This window comes from Macrobrachium rosenbergii, chromosome 4 (genome assembly GCF_040412425.1).
Source record: "Macrobrachium rosenbergii isolate ZJJX-2024 chromosome 4, ASM4041242v1, whole genome shotgun sequence".
Taxonomy (NCBI): domain Eukaryota; kingdom Metazoa; phylum Arthropoda; class Malacostraca; order Decapoda; family Palaemonidae; genus Macrobrachium; species Macrobrachium rosenbergii.
This window is the reverse complement of record NC_089744.1, coordinates 13,596,280-13,615,047: the sequence shown is the minus strand read 5'-3', so window position 1 is coordinate 13,615,047 and position 18,768 is coordinate 13,596,280. Positions and strand designations below refer to the sequence as shown.

General features: G+C 40.1%; 1 long non-coding RNA gene across 1 annotated transcript; it reads right to left on the bottom strand.

Annotated features, from left to right (window-relative positions):
• Positions 1–965: 965 nt before the first annotated feature.
• Positions 966–18,732, bottom strand: LOC136838329 (uncharacterized). The gene is made up of 3 exons (XR_010852941.1): positions 18,584–18,732; positions 6,055–6,131; positions 966–1,155 (listed from the first exon to the last, which is right to left on the bottom strand). It is a non-coding gene; the product is annotated as an uncharacterized lncRNA (long non-coding RNA).
• Between the last annotated feature and the right edge of the window lie 36 nt (positions 18,733–18,768).

The following is an 18,768-nucleotide window of genomic DNA, read 5'->3' as shown; positions in this document are numbered from 1 at the left end:
GGATCGTCGCATCATCTCATTAAGTAGGCCTCAGAGCAAGACAAGATCGTCGGAACACTGGGCGCCAGAGAAGATCGTCGCACTATCTCAATAAATAGGCCTCAGAGCAAGACGACGTGGAACACTGGACGCCAGGAGGATCGTCCATCATCGGCGCAAGACAAGATCAAGATCGGAACACTGGGCGCCAGGGAGGATCGTCGCATCATCTCAATAAGTAGGCCTCAGAGGAAGACAAGACTCGTCGAGAACCTCGGCGCAAGACAAGATCGTCGTAACACTAGGCGCCAGGGCAGGACAAGCATCATCTCAACTAGGCCCAGGAGGAAGACGACTCCAAGCGAGAGGCCTCGGCGCAAAACAAGATCGTCGGACCATCTCAAGATCGTCGGCCCATCTCAAGGCCTCGATGAAGATAAAGATCGTGTAATCTCAATGTTGACTTTAAGGAAGATCGTCGGCCATCTCAATGCCAGATGAGGTCGTTAATAACTGAACTTTACAGTTGAATTGGCAGCCTCAGATAAATAATGTTTTTCTTTAATAACTTTACTGTACAGTTGAGGTGGCAGCCCGTAGATAAATAAATTGTGATGTCTCAACAAAATCTTCTGTAAGCTGTTTTTACTGTAATAAAGTATCTGAGAATAACAAATAATATTTCAGTGAAAGCCAACAATATTCATAATAATGTGTGGAAGGCTGCTATATCACCATTTATTACGAGCTGCTGTCTGTTTCCATATCTCTATATTTTTGATAAAAGAGATACTGTGAGTACCAGGGCCAGAAGGTGAGGTCGACCAAGTTTCCCCCTCAACGTATGTCGGGGCATGAAGTGTTCTCTTCAGTCACATGCACGGTTTGTTGAGAGTTCCCCAACGTGTGTCGGGGGGTGAAGCGTTCTCTTCGTCACCTGCACGATTGGTAGTGAGTACGGTCCCTCCTCAACGTGAGTCGGGGGTGAAGCGTTCTCTTCCGTCACCTGCACGATTGGTAGTGAGTACGGTCCGTAGATTCTCCTCAACGTGAGTCGGGGGGGTGAAGCGTTCTCTTCCGTCACCTGCATGATTGGTAGTGAGTACGGTCCGTAGATTCTCCTCCACGTGAGTCGGGGGGATGAAGCGTTTTCTCTTCCATGCACTCTTCAGTCACCTGGAAAGTTTTTGAATATTTATAATTAAAACACCTATAAGCCAATTTCTTGTATGAACAAAAAACACATGGACATGAAATATTAAAAATCCGATCAATATAATTTGCTAAAAGCATTTTTTGATTAAATCGGCTCTAGCTGTTTTTGCCGAGCAGGAAATTTAAGGACATTTTATATGATGGCTTATGAATAGTCAGTCAGCCTTTATTTAACAATATATTGACAATGTGTACTGAAAGACTGTTTAACAGAGTTTGTTATGCACTTTGTAAACTTAAAACAAACTTCTAGAAAGAGAGGCTTTAAAACTACAACCTCCCCTACAGCGATAAAGCAAAGGTAACTAACTACACGTAGGCGTAGGATAAACTCTGATTTACAGAGTAAGTTGGAAAAAAAGTATCTGTAAATTAGATGGGGCTTTATGGTACCACCAACTGAACGTAAGTTACTGAATCTGCAAAGAAGGGATTTCGAAGATGTTAATAGACCATGACGACACTGTTGAGAGAGAGAGAGAGAGAGAGAGAGAGAGAGAGAGAGAGAGAGAGAGAGAGAGAGAGAGAGAGAGAGAGAGAGAGATATTAGGACGAGCTTAACCTTTTGGCATACGCATCCTCAGTAATTCATTTCCTTTCGATCATGACTTTGTCAAATAGCATTTCTAGCCCACAGAAACAATATAACTTGAGATAAACATTGAGTTAATTTATCCATACCGGACTCCATTTACCCAGTACACTAATATTTGGTATATGATTAAATCTGAGACTGAGAAACCACTCGCTAACCCATGAAAATAATGAACTGTAAATTTACTTTCATTATGGGGACTCTTGTACGTACGTAAAATACTGAAAAAGCTAAAGACTTTTTGAAGAAAAAGACGCCAAAATTTAGCCCATGAAATTCGTAAGGAGACTAAAAACAACAAAATTTACCCCACGAAATTCGCAAGGAGAATAAAGACAAAAAAATTTAGCCCATGAAATTAGTAAAGAGAATAAAAACAAAATTTTGCTCATCAAATTCGTAAGGAGAATAAAAAACACAATTTAGCCCACGCAGTTCGTAAGAATGAAAAAAATTTAGCCCAGGAAATTCATGAGAATAAAAACAACAAAATGTAGCCCATGAAATTCGCAAGGAGAATAAAAAATAACTTGACTGATGGAAAAACTCACACGAAAACATCTTGGCTTTCTCTCGGAACATTTCTCAGACTACGCCCAAAAATACCCATTCTCGAGGCATGGGTATTAAAATGATTGAGTTATTTACTTATATATTTCTTCATTAATGGACATTGCACCCGTAATGGTCACACTACAATTGAGAACTGATCACTATCAATAAACAGTTGTTACTCTGTCACTATGTCCCATGCTCGAAAGAAAATACCTAGAGAGAGAGAGAGAGAGAGAGAGAGAGAGAGAGAGAGAGAGAGAGAGAGAGAGAGAGAGAGAGAGAGAGAGAGAGAGAATTTTTCCAAAGACCACACATTCATACTGACCTACCTAGCACTTAAAGCCCCAAACATCTTTATTTTTATTGCAATGAATAAAATATAAGTAGTTTTACCTCACCATTCTTGCGAACCTCTCACAAGAGCGATTGGAAAGGTTTAATCAGTCAAGGTTAGAAACTAAGAAACTGGTTCTAAATGAAAAGAGCAACAGAATCAGTTTAATCCGGGTAGGCTTACCCATGGCGATAATAGGCCTATTCGTAGCAATTCCCAGGGCTGCTGAAAGAATTTAGGGCAATGGCAACGCCGATAGCAGCACCAGCACTAAGTCTCAGTGCAAAAGAGACAGACAGACAGAGACAGACAGACACAGACATCCAAGACATAGAGACAGACAGACGCCAGTGGGCGTTTTATTAACCACAGGTCTATGGACTACAGTTTCAGTTACACACTCATTCGTTTACATTTTAGAAAATGACACTGACAAATATTACATGTGGTGTATGAATCAATTTTTTAGGCTGTATTTGTCTGCGCGAGAGCGCGCGCGTATGTGCGTGTACCATACGGGCATGGCTTTACCCAAACTCTCATTAACATACTCCACCAATTAGCAGTTCATTACATCTAACCATTATGTTGAAATTATGAGTGTTTACGTTTCTATTTATTTTTAATAACGAACTTGCTTATCTAAGTTTTTACGTATGAACCTTGTAAACGATTAACTTAGCATCATTACTAAAATAATTCTAAAGGTTAAATTTACAAAGTGCGTCTCATTCATCCCTAGCGTAAAATGGACTCCGACAAGAAACCTGGACCTGGCTGCGTCTTCACTTTGAGACTCAGTACAACGGAAACCAGCCCTGGTTTTAAGCCATCTAACGAAAGTTAAATTTTAAGTACCCCTCTTGTCAGATCTTGATTACTTATACATATAACAAGGGGAATGATAGCTACTTAAGGAGAGTTGAATTCAGCCGTTGTGTGTAACGAAAAACAAGGGACTTAAGCGTTATGCACGGCACAAACTTTCCTTGCTCTGGCCCCCAGACGAGATGGAGCAATGACTGGATCTCTCTCTCTCTCTCTCTCTCTCTCTCTCTCTCTCTCTCTCTCTCTCTCTCTCTCAGGTATACTGGCGCCATTCATTCATACCGATAGATTATAAAATGAGGAAGAATCAAATCAGGACATAAAATGATCACCACCACACACAAGACGCCTGTCTATACAAACATCTCCATCAGTCATCGTGACCACAGTATTGTTGGAGGGCGAAGGGCTTGCACCCCCATCCCAAAAGTTAATGTTCAGGAGCTTTCGAAAGCTCCTTAGCAGTCTGGTGCGAGGGGCGGTAGTGGCCAAATGAGCCCCAAGAACTCCAGAAAGTCTGAGGAAGTTTAACAAGAAATGAGAGATGGGTGGGAGTTTCTCATCAAGTGGGGAGATGATTCGGGAGGGGAGAGCGAGTGAATGCGAATTACCCCCTGGAGGAGGAAACAGACGACTAAGAGTCGCAAATTCAAGACTAGGAAAAGAAGAAAAGTAACAAGATTTAATCTTGTGACCAAGACCAGGACGACTCGTGTGCAAAATACAACCCATTTCTTGGCGGTATACGAGTTGTTCATGGAACGAGAGACTAGGCTGGAGCTCAAGACCTACTTCCACAATCTCTAGACTTGAACCTTCCGAGGGTTTTGCGAGTTCAAGAACTCGTCCAACTAAACGTTCTTCATTGTGATTTATGAATATCCGGCTATGTGGCCCAGCATTAGGGCACCTTCAGCCATTCAGTGCTTAATGCAACCAGGAGAGAAACTTGAGAGGTTAGACAGCAAGACCGAAGAAAGGAAGCGGGAATGGAGGTAAAGTATAAAACTCAAGAGTGGGTGCAGCTAGGGGCCGAAGGAACGTTGCAAATTACTTTAAGTAATGCCCACAGTGCCCCACGTGAGGTTAACTGACGACGTTACGGAGAGTCTAAGCACAGAAAATGCAAAGAACAGGAATAAAAGATTAGTAGATCTGCTAATAATTATTTCATTTTTCCTTCAATGCCCTTTTATGTTATCTCGTTTAATTTCTTGGCAAATTGTTGAATAATTGCATCATTCTGCTTACATTGCCTCACAAAGGTGGGATTTTCAGTATTGATCAATGAGATAATTAAAAAAAATCGATAACATTCGCTGATAAAATATATATACATACAAAAATATAGGTATGCATTTATCACAAGTCTGACACCTTGTCGAAAGGCAAAGCCCAGTTTGTGAAAATGTTTCAGGTCACGATCTTCAAATCTACGATATTATGACCACCACCAATGTCGAGCATTGTGCAAGAGTTTCCACCGCTCTCTCACCAGAAATAAAAATCCTGAACTCAAACATTTTCGATGCATGGCGTCATAAACCTTTTTAACGATTTTAAATTCAAATGAGTGGAATAAAAAATTTAAGCCAAGTGCTGGGACCTATGAGGCCATTCAGCGCTGAAATTAGGAAAGGGTGGAAAGTTAGATGCAAGAGAGTGAGTTGTAGAAAAAGGAATGACAGGGGTTGCAGCTAGGAGCCAAAGGGTGCTGCAAAGAACCTTAAGTAATGCTTACAGTGCACCGCGTGAAGTGCATTGACGGCCCTAACCCCCTACGGGGGTCTGAAGCTACTTGGTTTGGTTGACTAAGAGACAAGTTCGACTTGAAACCAAAAGCTTTCCCTGGTTGGAGCAATCCAAGAGAGAGACTTCGACGACTTTCGAAATGAGTAAAAAACCGAGGTATACAATCTTCACAGTGACAGGTGAAACTGAACTTTTTGCAAAAACAAGGCTAACAGTTCTGAATAAACTATTCCATTTCTCCTTGAATACTTCGAGTTTTCACGTCATATCGATTCCTGGGGTCACGTAATAAGTAGATTTTCATGCCCTAAGGTCTTTCTTAAATTTACGGTCCTATCAAGATCATTTTCAGAGGCCCTCATAACGGCCCTCATTTAGTCCATCGGACGAGCCCTTTTAAAAAAAAAAATCAATAAAAAAATGACATTTCTTGAATAACTTCATCCACGTGCCAGTAATGCTTGATGAATGTTCACTGTACTATGACGATTAGAACGAAATAGATGATTTGGACGAACTTGCAAACAATATGAATCACGATGCTAAAGAAATGAACATCGGCCAAGTGAAAATACTTTCCTTAATTCGCAACGAAGGCAAGACGATCAAGAGATGGGAACTGCACAAGGACACAAGACAGCAACAAGATATCATGTCCTTGCCCTTTGTCAAGGAGGAAAATGTTTTTCTGAACAACCTTAAATTTATTTTTATTCTTCAAATCAAGATGTTCCATCAATACTAAACACTCGGTCAAAGTACTTTATCTAGAATTTAAATAAAAGTAACAACTTACGTAGAGCACACACGTTATGAACTACAGTTTCAGCTTTTCCTTTAGTTGGGAGACACCGAACCACAAGCCATTCCATTCTGAAAGGAAAAACTTTCTAGTTAGTATCCCAGTACTGCCTTCATATAGTTTAGTATTTATTATTTACCAAAGAGTTTAATGTGTACTGTACATTTAGAACTTTTTTTAACTGCAATTTTATGAGAGGACCTCTTACTGTCCATACGATACCAGGAATATTTACTCGTCTCATCAACACCTATTTCCACGTAGAATTTTTTGTCAAGGGTTTCATTCATTGTATAACCTGCAAGCTTTTTACAACTCCCAGAGAGCATATGCAACCTCTAAATTAAAAGATTCATAAGCCCTCTTATTAATTTTTTTCCCTAGCATTTATGTCTAACGTTAACTGAAACCAGTAATTATTCTAATTTTTTTGTTTTTATTAGACTTTTTTACGAAGGTAAAAATCAGTTTGAAACCAATTACCTACTATTTTTTCACACACCTTCAGCAGCACTTCTAGATTGTAACCTGCTACTGAAGCACATGTTTGCAGTTCCTGAGGTAACCCTAAGTTTAATTCATACTCCTGCAATTAAGAATTCTCTAGGTAGTTCTGGTCACAGAACTTTTATTCTTAGAATTTAGGAGATGCTGTCAATTTCAGAAGATCGTAGGTAATACCACTGCTCAAGACAACCTGTAATCATCAAACTGCTTTGACAAAAGACAACTCGATAATTAAAATACCGTCTTTAAACTGAAGTAAACTGATTTCTGGCCATCAAAAATTTTTTTATAATAATTCAAAGTCGTTGTCATTTGGAAGTTTCTATTCTGTATATTCATCTGAAACCTGTTTTCTCCGAACAAAGATGGAGGGGAGAGGTCATGAGGTCATGACCACCGGTAGCTTTGTAAACAAAAGCCGATAAAGAGGGTAATGCACATTTCAGAAATAAGGAAAAAGAATCAGCACTTCTAATAAGAAAGGAAAGACAAGACTCCCTCCTTATGACTGTCTCCCGCCGTCCCACGGTCTCTCTGTGCATGGTTTCCATTTTAACAGGCAGAGATTAACAGGAAGTGACAGGCAACAGACACATAACGAAGTCATGCATTATTGGAGAGGTTAAAAACTCCACCTAGCAAAAGAAAATCGAAAGCGGTTATGATATGCAAAAATAGAAATGACAAAACATCAAGTGCAAATTCATTAGTCTTATAATTTCGAGTAGAACCCACGGTACAACTATCATCCTCAAACACTAATACTCCAAGCACAAGTTCAAATGGGTTATGGGTTATATAGAGGAAACAAAAGGTAAAAGTAAGTTGTCCAGTTAGGTATATAACACGCAATGTGATAAGTCATAAGCAGCTTTTCGTCAGAGGGAATGAAAGGCGAAATCCTATGAACGACCACAAAGATGTCAGTTTTTTTTAAACAAAAAACTGACATCTGGAGAAAATTGATGTACAACATCTGGATTACTTCCAATGCCTTTTTTGAAGGAGACTTCTCAATTACCTTTCAGTGTCACTTTTCTTTAGCTTGAACGAAAAATACAAACAAAAAGTTTGTAGAAAAACCTATTCAAAGAACTGTTTGCACAGCAAGACTCGTCAATCTGAAAAAAAAAAAAAAATAGTGACCGGTAAACCTACAATTCCATTATTAGAACTGCTCGGTAAGTCTGGGAAAGAACTGTTAACGACCGTACATTGCGACACTTCATTCATCACAAATAATGAACTTAAGAGAGACTAAAGGTACACAGAAGCCTTTTTTTCATTTACGATTTATGTTTCCTAAAATTAAAAAGGCAGCAACTACTTGGTACTGCCCGAAGATCAAGGCTTGAAGTGGGGAAAGAGTTGAGGAGAGGGGGAGGGGTGGGGGCACACTTCCGAATTCATGAACCCATTGTGTCCAAGCATATCGCAGTTGACAGCTACTACGTGATAGGTGAAAAAGTAAGTGTCACCTTTAGTCAACCTTATTACAGGACCCCAAGAACCTCAATTAATCTTAGGACTTACTGCCAGGCCTCTGATTGACGTATATTGTTTCTTGGATAAAGTCAGTCCTCATCCTATTCTAGACCTCTTGAAAATTATAAAGTGTCTTGTGAAAATCAACCCGTTGTATCAAAAGATGTCAATTCCTAAATTTAAACATGAACATGATTCCTCATGACTTACCCACCGCTTCCGCTAAAAGCGGAAGCAATAAGCATCACCATCCAAAAACAGACTTTTAACATTCAGCAAGAGTCGGATAACATCCTTCCTTACAGGATGGGCGGGGGTGCCCAATAAACTAGCCTCTCACGAGGCACAGTTCAATTCATTTCCAGCAGAAAGAGGAACGCGCAGCGAACGCAGACCAGACAGCGCACTCCAGACGTTCGACACGACGTAACCGTCAGGAAATGCAAGAGCACCCAGGGAAGAACAAGTAACACCTGGCATGTCCCTGAGGCCTCGCCCGACAAGAACCACGAGCGGGATTATAACTGGTTGATATTTGCAGAATATGCCTTTGTATATAAATATACAGTTTTTGTAACTATGATATATACAGTACACTCATACATCACAAATTTTATACACAACTATTAGGTAGATTCTAAACATATTGCTTTGTAATTGCTGTAGAATATTCATTCCATATTTGAAAGTTATACCTAAAGCTTTCGACCCCCAAAAAAGCGGTTCATCCTTTTAATCCCTGGACCAGTCACCGCTTATGTCCATGTTTCCCTCCGCATGGAGAGAGAAAATCATTATAAACCCAATTTGTAAGCCACAGAGTGGTGAAACAGCTGTCGCGACAGAAAATAAATGGAGGAAAGGAGTTTGAGGCTTCTTCACCGAAGACTGACGCATGAGAATTGTAAAAACTCCGGCGTTTTAAAGATTACTGCAAAAAACTTATAGATGCTACTAAAGCAATTGCTTTTAACGAAATTGTCTTAGAGAAAAACTATACCCTTTTAACCTTTTAACATTTCAGACATGGTACGTTAAGAACACCCATTATTATATTAAATAATCATTTATCCTGCCGTCAGTATTCAGTGAACATTTTAATATCCATTTCAGTGACGGTCGGGAAAACAATACCAGTTTTCATCACTCGAGACCCGACTATCGGGTAAGCATTATAGAACATGCAGTAAGGGGAATAACACCGGCCATACCATCAACTGATATCTCATAAGAAGCAATACTTGTTGAACTAAACGAGGACCTATGAAAGCCCAGTAAAGACATAAATCAAAACCATGAGTTTTCAGCCTACTGCCTAGTCACTCCGATCGCCCACTTGCAAGAAATATTACTCCATAAATCACTAATCCATTTCCTATCCGCATTATTACTGGAGCTCAAGTAAACTTTCCCTACTGGAAACGGTCGTCCATATAACCATTACTCTGGACAGCTTTCAGTTTCGTAACTTTATCATTCTCTGAAATCAGAGACCTCGCTTAGTTGACGGACCGAAACCAAAACAAACCCTACCTTTTTCACAACAGCGTCCCAAAAATCTGGAAAAATCCTACGGACGAACCACATTCGTAACCCTGCATGCTTTTGTAGTCTTTCTAAGTTCCGACTGCATTTAACAATCCTTGAACCAATCACAACGTCCGTGACATTCCTTTTCAAACAGATGAGGAGGAACTGACCCTCTGATTGGCTGAATAAAAGAGGCATCTTTCCAGTTGACGTTAGACGTCACTGGGTAACACCGTTACGTGGAAAACGTGTGAAAAATGAATGCATTGGAGCTTTAACATACACACCGATAAAAGACGTTTAACTTTATATCTGATGCTTAATAGAATAGGTAGCTCAATTCAGATGGGCAGTTTTACCTTGAAAGGGCATCTGTGCACTTCAAGCAAGGCACCAGTACAAAAGGCCACGATACAGAGGCCATGGATTAGCTCAACGTCGTATCCCTTTGCACACACAACTACTTTCATTTCTCTTTCTTAGTCAGGGATGGTCACAAATACGACGAAATGCAGCAGAGAAAAAAATCAATTTTAAACCCTTTACCTGGATTACCTGCTCTATCTGAGGGGCCACAGGAGCCACTATGTTTTTTTTTTTTTTTTAACTAAGACAGTAAATCTTCCTCTCCTTGAGATGGCAATCTGTTTGACATGTGCATCAAAAAGTCAAAATCGTGACGAACTATAGGTAAGGCATTTAACTGCCACTTAGAAAATGCATGGAAATATTATGTCCCTGACAGTTTTTCTTTTGTAAATATTTGAACAAAACTTGGAAATATATTTTGATGGCAAGTGCAATGCAATCAATACTGTCACTGAAAACCATTCTTTCTAAATGGAACTGCGACAAAATTCACAGACTTCATACACGCCCCTCCCACCCTCCCACCCTCCCACCCTTGGCAAGGTCATTGTGAGAAACTGCGATGTCACGAATTGGTGCTGGTAGATATCGTTTGGAAGTCGACGCCCAACACAAGGGTCTTCTGGTCAGGTCCAAAGGAGGAAGTTTGATGAAGATCGGAAAGAGGCACAAGGTCAAGATCATTATCCAAAAGAAGCCATAGGGCTATGTCGCAGTACAAGGTCTGTTAGACGATGCTCTGGGCGCTCGTCGAGAAATAAAGAAACCATGAGGTCTACTCTTCACAGAGGTCCACAGATGTCTACTCTTCACAGAGGTCTGCTTTCCACAGAGGTCTACGAAGTCTACTTTCCACAGAGGATATGACAAAAATGGCCAGTGAAGAGGGAGGAAATCTTCCATGGGTTAATCATGATGGCGCCTCTAGTCCTCAGCAAGGAAGAGCGAGCCATGGGCTTAAGGAAAGGAGGCCAGAACATCACGAGGCTGACCAGCACATTCATTCTGTCTCTCTCTGTACGAGAAGCACAGATAAGTTCTTTGCTCACATAACTTTCAAGGCGTTATCATTATACCACAGTAACCCGTGATTTTTGTTGTCACGTAGAGAGAGAGAGAGAGAGAGAGAGAGAGAGAGAGAGAGAGACAGAGAGAGACAAACCTGAGACCAGAGCCGTATATATACGGCTCTGCCCCAGACCGTTTAGAAGTCCAGGTAATGAACTGACACGTGAGTGCGACTGCTGATTACGACTGTTAAGTGTGTCTGGAAGAAAAAATGTGTAAAGGGGTATTTGAGAAGAGGCGTCTATTAAGCCGTGTGAAAGAAGGAAAAGTTAACCATAAATGTTTATGAATGAGGTGAAAATTTATATTTTGTACATGAGTTCCAGGCAAAACAAGTGTATTAATACGGATTAAGCGGAGCATATTAATATTATATTATATTAATATGCTATAAAAACTGGAATGAAAAACTACAAGTTTCATATGCTGTTAAGATTGAGAAACTTGTAAAAGTGATATATTGATCAGGGAAACAGACACAAACTCTAAAATACAGCGGTTAAAAGGAGAGAGAGAGAGAGAGAGAGAGAGAGAGAGAGAGAGAGAGAGAGAGAGAGAGAGAGAGAACGCCGTTGTGTGCGTACGTCAAGTCTTAGAGGTGGAAAAAATGGAAGAGATGGTGCTTGCTTCTCTTGTTGGTCAGTTGGAGGAGACAGCAGCTTCAAGCTGCTAAGTCTCCTGAACCTATCATAGTGAAAGGGAAGAGCTAACATGAAATAGAGACAAACAAACAGGTTGTGAGACATATAGACAGACGGCAAGGTCATGACGCATCGCAGCAACGAATGAAAAAGACCCCAATTCCACCGTTCAAGAAAAAAGTAACAGTTGTCACTTCCCTAAGTGCTTAACAAGGAAACGTCAGCAGAAAGTAGGCGACAACTGAATTCAGGATACGACTGCTGACTGTTGGCGTCTCCTGAATTTCAGGAGATCGGTTTTATTTTTGTTCCTCGTATTCATTTATCACCTTTGCATATAACTTGTTTCTCTCTGCAGCGTGATTTCTCTTTGGAGCCCTCTTAGGTTTATTACAGTCTGCTGACTCTCTCCATAAGGGTTTCCAGCTCAAGATTTAAAGGATGAAGAAAGTTTTACTTAATCTTCCAAGGGACACAACAGCATTTAAGACCAAAAACTTAGTTGAAAATTTGTAATTAAAGTAATAAACTAAAACATGACAAACATACCTATTCGTTTGATAAGTTTGAACTTGAAATAATAATAGTAGCATTGATTCCCCCATGACAAAAGCAGAAGATGGATGCAGGCTACCAACTCAAGAAAGGAGGCAAAAGAATTAACCATCTGATGTTCATGGACGACATCAAAGGAAGAGCATCAAGAAATAGATACCTAATCCAGACTGTAAGGTTGTATCTGGGGACATCAGCATGAAGTTTAGAATAGAAAAAGGTGCCTTGGTCAACATGCAAAAGGCAGAGTGACAAGGACTGAAGGGGAAAAGCTACCCGACGGGAATAGCATCAAACACATAGATGAGAATGGATACAAATACCTGGGAATAATAGGAGAGGATATAAAATACCAAGAGATGAAAGATACGATCAGGAAAGAATATATGCAGACTTCAGGCGATACTCAAGGCAAAACAACACCGGAAACATAATGAAAGCCATAGACACGTGGGCAGTACCAGTAACCAGATACAGCGCAGGGTTACTGGAGTGGACGAAGGCTGAACTCTGCAGCATAGACCAGAAAACTAGGAAACACATGACAATACACAAAGCACTACACCCAAGAGCAAATACACAGACTGACCATACATAACATGAAAGGAAGGAGGGTGAGGTCTACTAAGCATAGAGAGCAGGGCACTGGGACAATACCTGAAAACCAGTGAAGACATGACCAAGACAGGGAAGGAGGACTGATAAAAGTAGATGAAGACCCGGAAATATACAGACAGGAGAATAAAAAACACAACTGAGTAGTGACACAGCAAACTGATGCAAGGAAAGTACGTGAGACAGACTAAAGAACTGACCAGCAACGAAACACGGCAATGGGTACAGAGGGGGAACTCAAGAAGGAAACAGAAGGAGTGCTAACAACAGCACAAGAACCTGATATGTCCAAAGAGCAATAGATGGAAATAACATTTCACCCATATGCAGAAAGTGCAATATGAAAGACGAGACCGTATACCACATAGCAAAGGAATGTCTGGCGCTTGCACAGAAACAGTACAAAAAGAGGCATGATTCAGTAGCAAAAGCCCTCCACTGGAGCCTGTGTAAGAAACACTAGCTAGCTTGCAGTAATAAGTGGTACAAACACCAATCTGAGGGACTGATAGAAAATGATCAGGCAAAGATCCTCTGGGATTATGGTATCAGAACAGATAGGGTAATACATGCCAATAGACCAGACTTGACGCTGATTGACAAAATCACAAAGAAAATATCACTCATTGTTGTCGCAGTACCAAGGGACACCAGAGCAGATAAAGAAAGACAAAATTGATAATTATCAAGACCTGATAAAAGGGAAAAGAAGGATATGGAATATGCCAATAGAAACTGTACCCATCATCATAGGAACACTATTCACGATCCCAAGATCCCTGAAATGGAACCTGGAAAAACTAGATGGCAAAGTAGCTCCAGGACTCATGAAGAAGGGTGTGTTATTAGAAACAGTGCACATAGTGAGAAGAGTGATGGACTTCTAAGGCGGCAGGAATGAACCCAGAGCCCCACACTATAAATACCACCCAGTCGAATAGGATGACTGAGACAGAAAAAAATAATAAGTTACAGTTGTGGCTGTTGCTCCAACTTGAGACACTTCATAAAGGCCAAGTAAAGAATAATCCAAATTCTATTAGATCAGCTGTTACCTCATTTTTCCTAATAGAAGACAAAGGACCTTGCGAGATTGCAGACTTGCTCATCCCTTGTCTGTTTGCAAGTCTAAGTAAACAACACAAGATACAGTCAAAACCTTCATATAAGCTACTCTGAGCTCAGTACCATAAACCATGATAATAATATACTCCAAAAAGGATGAAAGTTATACTGTTTAAAAAAAGGTGATTTTTTCAATAAAAATTTTTATTTTTCCATGGCCTATTTGTGTACCAGGCTTGTGTCTCATGCAGGGAGTCAAAAACAGGAAGGCTATCTAGATACAAGCCTCAATGAGGCTGGAGGATGTGGACTGGCAGGGGCAGGTTCCTCCTCAAATATTGTACATATCACTACTGGAAGGTTGCTACCAAATGTACTGAATGTTACTCTGTCCAGAAGAGTGTTTGGCAAGAGACAAACCCCATCCCCTCCTGGATTTCAGCCTCCAAAGGGAGAAGATTCTTTGTCGATAAGGACTAAAGAAATTACAGCTATAGATCATATTGTGAGGCGTTGTTAACCTAACCTGAACTGCAGCATAGCACAGACTGCATAAATTACAAAAAAAAGTCATGAACATTGCCCCAGTCACAAAAACCTATCAATTAGTACTTCATCTTATCAGAGACTCTGAGGTCTGGCCTCATGATAGCTAACAAAACCTGATTAGGAACAAAGATCATAGAGTATAGCCTACACTTGTGCATTTTCCAGATATTTCACAGTCAACAGTAATTCCATATAATTTCTAGCACAAACAAATTTCGCATAAAAAAACAGCTATTTCAAGGCTGTTACCAGAAAATGCACCACATTTAAAAAGGCAGCCTAGCAAGAAAAGAAAAAATCCTAACAATAGCTGACACGCATGGATACTGGTTAAGTTTAGGTACTCTTGTAAAATGAAGATCTTGCTGCATCTGATGTAGAAGCCCATAAACTGATGTAGGTATTCATTTCCATATCTTGCAGCCAACCAAACCTATTCTCAAGTGTTTCACAAGATTGTTAGAATCATACAACACTGGACATCAAAATTATTGATGTGACTTGAAACGAAAACAAGTATTCTAACCTAGCAGTCAAAGAATACAGTACATTAATTTACAAATACTGAAAATAGACTGAAGTAGTAATTATCCAACGTTATAAAATTCCTACCATTCAGAGAAACATTACTAACCCAACATGACTAACCCAAGTTATAAGAACTCTTCATACATTTCCAAGCAAGAAGCAAGACTAGTTTTCAGTTTTTGCCATATCCATTGTGCACAATGTCTTGAAATGGAAAAACTTCTAGACTTCAGCCTGCATTTTCAATAGTTTCATGGTACAACTCATTCTCTTGCATTAAAAAGACAAATAACAGCTGCCATTCAAAGGACTCGCCTTGGGACCTGGAACCCCAATGCCAATAATTGCGTTGAATAAATTAACTCCAACCTTGGTCATAAAATCGACAATTAATTACATTTCATACAAAGTCATCAGAGGAAATCAGCCATGAAGTGTACAAGACAGAAGGCAGTGGAGAGACTTAGTTACTACCCAAGCCCACAAAGGAAAAGTCTGACTTAATGATGATGATGAAAGCAGAGTATGGGTAACACACCAGATTCCATACACCACTGTATGAGTTAAAACATTCTATGCATGCTTGTACACATCAACATTAAGCAAGCACTTCATGCAGTATAGACATAATACAACGATTGCCACAGGGCGTTGTTAAAATCCAAACAGAGAAAAAAATGAATGTGTTAATCACAAAGGAAAATGTATAAATAATGGATTATTAATATAGTACACAATGGATATGGGCATTGCTATGTCCAGTTTTTTAAGTTTTGCATAAAAATGCATTAGCTTCCCTCAAAAGCCTACGAGATGGAGTGCCCACATTTAACCACGTTTAACTGTCCTGTAACCTCCACTAACCTTACACCCTCAACCCCACGAACCGTCCTTTTCCTATTAGTTTTACCTGTAATACAATTGACTATAAGTTTACCTAAAACATGAACATGCTCATATACCATTAACATAAGCAATAGGCCTCCCTTATTCATCATCCACAGCAAAATTCCACATAATTTGTACCCGTTAAACGTTCTGCTGCGTGAATAACTGCATTGCATACCTTGATGCCCATTACCATGAACAATATATTAAATCTTGACTAGCTCCTATATTCACAGTTTTGTCATTTTAAATTGTTACGAAATATAGTGTTCTTTATCAGTGTCTGATACAGAGGAACTTTAAGTCACGGCAAAGTTGCGGAATAGTCTCTCTAAGTAACTGATGTCAGTACGATAAAGTTCTTACTAGAGCTTAAAAGGTCGAAGTCTCAGTATACAATACTAAAGTTTTGGAGTAAATTATAAAATTGCGAGCCAATTTGCAATGTAAATATAGGCTTTACTTCCTGCCAAACTTTTACGTAATCTAAGATTAACAGGAATACTTTTATTCGCCCACTTTCTCTGGTAGCAACTCAGCCAGGCAGGCCTACGTGAATTTCAAGCGAAATTCAATCGTGCTTAAAACAACCCAGTTCATTTATACACCGTCAGCAGAAGTGGACATTCCTTTCGATCTATCCTCATAATCTATGGCCTTTTTTTCTTAGTAGACATCTTGGTATTATGTATAAATAAAAGCTACATTCATCTTTATTTGGCACTAGTGCCCTTGGTAATGTGCACGCGGCAATATAGCTCGACAACAAATCTGCCAATACGTAAGGGAATGCAATACCGAAATCAAAAACCTCTGCTGCCCAGAAACACTTGCGATGTAAATAACGCCAAATAAGCAGGGTTCTTCTTAAGCGCCAAAGGATTTTGTTCTTTAAACGTCCAACATCCACCCCGTCGAACAAGACAGGTGACTGATTTACCTGCCCGACTGAGCCAGAACCAAGTACTTCCGGCTAATTATCAAGTCACTACGTACCTACGGCGGTGAACTTCGTTGGCATGAGGTCTTACAACATCAGATTTATTTTTATAATATGTGGACGAATAAAATCAAAGTCAAATAAACACAAGACCACAGATAGTCCCATAATCAGTGCTTAAAATTTTGACAAGCCGAAAAGTCTCCTTTGAATTTTCCCAAGGTTTTGACCACGAGAGAGAGAGAGAGAGAGAGAGAGAGAGAGAGAGAGAGAGAGAGAGAGAGAGAGAGAGAGATACTACTGAATAACTCCTAACCCATTCTCTGTTAGAATCGAAGGAATCCCGGATTTTTCCTTCAAATCCCCAGCTAATGAAACAAAGGTGGGCGTGGCAGAGGCTTCGAGCTGTCAAACTCGCAAACGGCCGATGAAAGAATGATTGGAAAGCTTTCCCTTTCATCTCGGATAAACGATTCAGGGCTGTATGAATAAAAAATAAATAAATAAATATATAAATAAATAAAAATTGTCTAACGTGCGCTCGCGCTCGCGTGTATCAATTTCCTTCACCTAGCAGCCACGAATCCTGTCCACCATGAAAATGGTGCAAACATCGACCAAATGTGCATTTGAAGACCCGGTTTGAAAAGCGTCATAATGATTACAAAAACCTCAAAATAATAACTCAAAAACTGCCCCGTGACTGGATTAATAGCCATACTTGCAAATTAGAGAAATCGAAGTTGGGCCCCTCTATACGCCGGCGTCTACCATTCAGCAAACAAGCAATTCACGTGGTCACGGTTGTTTCCCAAATTCAAACAGTATGTTGCAAACCCGAGGTACTCATATAATTGTAACAATAATTATTATAGAATAACAGATGCCAAAGACGAAGCGCTGGGGCCTATGGAGTCATTCAGCGCTGAAAGGGAAATTAACAGCAAAATGGTTTTTAAGGTGCAACAGGAGGAAAACCATCTGCAGTTGCTCCGTAAAACAAGTGTTAGGGGAGGAAGAGAACATAAGATGGGAGAAAGGGAATATGAAAGGAGGCACGGTAAAAGGAATGAAAGGAGCTGCAGCTAGGGGCCGAAGGGACACGGCAAAGAACCTTAAGTAATGCCTACAGTGCACCGCGTGAGGTAAACTGACGGCACCACCCGCCTCCAGGAAGAAACAGTAAATAAACCCAAATTTTTCAAGGATTACAAAGCATCGATGATGACATTTAAGGGCCGTATCATCTGAAGTCTAGTTATGCGATTTCCATCACTTGAAGTTGATTGTACTCTGAGATAATTTACATTGAACCTATACTATTTTTTTTTTTTTTAAATTTGGGGACGTGGTGCACAGTGAATCTTTGTCTATTACCACATTACCCGAGATCGAAAAGGACTGTCAGAGATCGTCTGCCTTAGTTTACAGAGCCAAGATGTCCACATCCGGTCTCTTACCCCTTCAATACCTTACTACACTTACGATAAATGTCCTGCTATTGACCTCCAACCGGCAAATATGTTCAAGAGCCTCAGAATAGTAATAAAAACTTGGGAAGTCAATGTTTGAAAAGTATAGTGGCCGCCCAACTACGAAGGACGTAACAGTTTACAAAAATCTTTAGCCAAGTTCCAAAATTCTAAATTCCGTGACCACAGCACTCCTTTGGTGGGCATATTTCAGATTGCCAATGGTTTTTCGAACTTTCAACATCCAAAACGTAAGAATATCTATCACTCAAGAATGTAAGAAAACCCGACTTGAAATGCCTTGTTCTTACCCGAGTCTTTTCTACATTTCGTAAGCTCTGTTCACAAAAGGATCTGTCCATCTTCCAGTCTGGAGCTACTCTGAGCCCTCTGAGTTCCGAGTTCCGACACCAGGGTAGGAAGTGTTTTGTCCAATCAAAGGCCTCCACCATACAACGTCTCTATTGTCCCCTTTCACTGGCTGAAAGCTAAGGTT